Genomic DNA, 3,188 nt, shown 5'->3' with positions numbered 1-3,188 from the left:
AAGAGCACCTTCATTGTCAGTGAGATTCACGCTCATTTTCATGCTGGTTTAGTTGTTTATTTTTGTTTTTCTGTCAGACATCTAGGACATACTTTTGTCTTGCTTTGTTTGAAACTCATTTATAACTCTTACCAGATGAGTGGTACCTTCCAAGTTCAGCACTGAAACCATTACTTTAGAATAGCCTTTTTTAAGCAACCCTAGAATCATGTCAACAATGGTTTTGGGAGGAGCCTAGACCCTGTCTCTCATAAAATCAGTAATTTCAAATTTTTGACAAAAGCAATTCTCAGAGTACTTGGTATTATTAAAAAGTTCTAGTGATTCACAGGGCTCAATATTCAAATATGTAATATAAAGACATTGAAGGGACCTGTGCCATCCTATCTGCTAGGTGGAAACAAATGAGCAAGCAAAGGACTGAACTGAGATCAGATTCCTCACCTTCCCTAGGGTAGGAGAAGGGACAGGAGGGGGATGCTCACAAACTGATCTACCCCTTTACTCCATTCCAGCACAAATCACAGCTGATGATGCTGCCTGGGTCCCATGACCTGTGTACTTTAAAACCTGTACATGCTAGAGGAGCTAGAGCAACCTCCTAGTCCTGACTCTTTCAGATGGATATCTCTGATGATCATATATTGTTAACGTGACTGGCATTTAGACTAACCTCAGAGATGTGCTCCTGGGAACATCTCTAAAGGCAGCTCTAAAGAGGAATAGATCCCTGAAGTACCTTCATCCCACATGGAGAGGTGCTGAACTAAATGACAAGGAGAAAGCAAATCCAACATCAGAATCAGTGCCCTCTGCTTTGTAACTGTAAAAACAATGTAAACAGCCACCTCAGGTGTCTCCCAAGACAGCCAAAGTGTATTAGCTACCTTGCAGTCCCCATTATGGTAAATTGTACCCTCATACCTGAGACAAAATAAATTACCTCTTTAAGGCATTTTAGTTATTTTGTCACAGCAGCAAGGAAAGTAACTAATACTGCACCCACACATCACATCTGGACCACACAGGAGAGAGAACCAAAAGCACTCTAAGAAACCACTATAAATCAGCCAATATCTCATATCAACAAGATGAAAGACAGAAACTACATGGACAGATCAGCAGAGGCAGAGAATGAATCGGAAAATGTTCACATTCATTCATGATTTTAAAAATATACACAAAATAGGCAAATTAATTTGTCTCAACACAAAAAGTCAAATATGAAAGGCTATAGTGTTAATTTGAGGAGCGACAGCAACGCAAGATGGCAGCTACCACAGGCTCGGGTGTGAAAGTCCCTTGAAATTTCCCACTGTTAGAAGAGCTGAAAGAAGGCCAGAAAGGAGTAGGCGACAGCACAGTTAGCTAGGGTTTGGAGGACGACATGGACATGACACTTACAAGATGGACAGGCATGATAATTGGGCCTCCACGGACAATATATGAAATCCGAATATACAGCCTTAAAATAGAATGCAGGCCTAAGCACCCAGAAGCACCCTCATCTGTAAGATTTGTAACAAGAGTCAATATGAGCGGCGTGAGCAGTTCAAATGGAGAAATAGATCCAAGAGCCACGGCAGTGCTGACAAAGTGGCAGAACTCCCACAGCATCAGTCATCCTGCAGGAACTGCGGTGCCTGATGATGTCAGAAGAGAACGTGAAGCTGCCACAGCCACGAGGACAGTGTTACAGCAATTAGTCATCAAGACCCCGGACTCCCCTCCCCATCCAACCGAAGTCTTCATTTTCCACAGTAGTGAATTTTCTAGATACATCTATAGACCTCAAAGTACTGGAGAGGAAGCCCCAATCAGACTTCATCATGAGACACTGTTCTGATACTAACTTCTTGTACATTTGAAATACTTAAGTTGTGCTATGTAACATCATCTGTCGAGTGTAACCGCTGTCTGCCTGGTTGAACTTCTGGGATCAAGAAGGTGTTGAAATTGGTTTCCTGTGGAAGCAGTGGGCACAACTAACACAACTGTGAACAGACACGTCACACAATTACCTGATGCTGGCCCTTGGCCTAGGTCTGCCTTTGCCTGCCCTGCCCTCCTCCACAGCTGTGTGGTGGTCCTTAGAATAGATGGGAAGGCTTCAGGTAGCAGCCATGGGACTGACTACTGCTGAACTTGGGGCGCTTTGGCTGCACCCCTGCTTTCTTAAGTCTTAAGTGATGCCCCATCCAAGCCAGGGTCCCCACTCCTCTACTTCCACCCTTGGCCAAAGCGTAGATTGTAACCCTCCCCTGCCCTCTAAAATTGACCGAGGGTAGGAAATTCAGGGCTTCTCATCTCCCTACCTTTATTAAGGCATGCTGCTTTCCCTGCCTCAACCCTCTTGTTGCCCAACACCACCCAACACTTGCTGTGGCCAGAAGCCATCAGATGAGGTTGGAAGAGCCTGGCCTCCCTCTCTTAGCTCCGGACCACACTCACCTGCCACCAGTCTAGGAAGGGAGTGCCAGGTCCTTGGCCCTGCTGCTACCATCAGCCCTTCAGCTTTGCACTCAGGTCTTGAGGTGAACAGAGCAGTCACAGGGTGACTCAGACCAGCCAGCGCTCAGGGTCCTTGGTGGATATATGCCTAGAGAAAGGCCATTTGAAGATTCATCAGTGTGCACAGTTCTGTGTTGGTTCCTTTTCCCATAATTCCTTTGCTTTTACACATTGAAGAGGTTCGAACAGGACTCTTGAGTCAACCTAGTCACCCATCGGGTCTGATGTGGAGTCTGACAGCTAGAACACCAGGCCCTGACCCTGCAGACTCAAGTTTCAATGTTGCTCCTCAGACCCTCTGCAGGGACCTGGAGGAGCTCTGTGTCACCACGTTTGCAGATCACTTGCAGTTCCGTGGGCTTGGCCTCCTGGCTCATTGCCATGTCCCCCTCTTTGTTCAGGACCAGTAAATGTTGAAATGTGAATGCATACAGAAATAAACGCAATTCGTTGTGCTGGGGAGAAAAAAAAAAAAAAAGAGTGTAAATTTGAAAGACTCCTCTACATTTTGGCCCAAAGAAAGATACTGATTTTAACATTTCTACTCAAAATAAAAGTATAGATTCTATAAGGGTGATCTTAGAAGAGTGATGAGTTGGCATTCAGTATCTCTTTCTTATAGATTACTAATTCAATATGTGGAACACTCTGATATTTATTTCCAAACTATTAAAACA

At 44.6% G+C, this 3,188-nt stretch overlaps 1 pseudogene; it reads left to right on the top strand.

Moving 5' to 3' along the window:
- Nucleotides 1–1,267: 1,267 nt before the first annotated feature.
- Nucleotides 1,268–1,706, top strand: LOC110291684 (ubiquitin-conjugating enzyme E2 variant 1 pseudogene; annotated as a pseudogene).
- Nucleotides 1,707–3,188: the final 1,482 nt, after the last annotated feature.

Source organism: Mus caroli, unplaced genomic scaffold, assembly GCF_978045245.1.
Source record: "Mus caroli unplaced genomic scaffold, Mus_caroli_1 scaffold_3, whole genome shotgun sequence".
Lineage (NCBI taxonomy): Eukaryota > Metazoa > Chordata > Mammalia > Rodentia > Muridae > Mus > Mus caroli.
The sequence above is the reverse complement of the archived record's forward strand: the minus strand, read 5'-3'. Positions and strand labels throughout refer to the sequence as shown.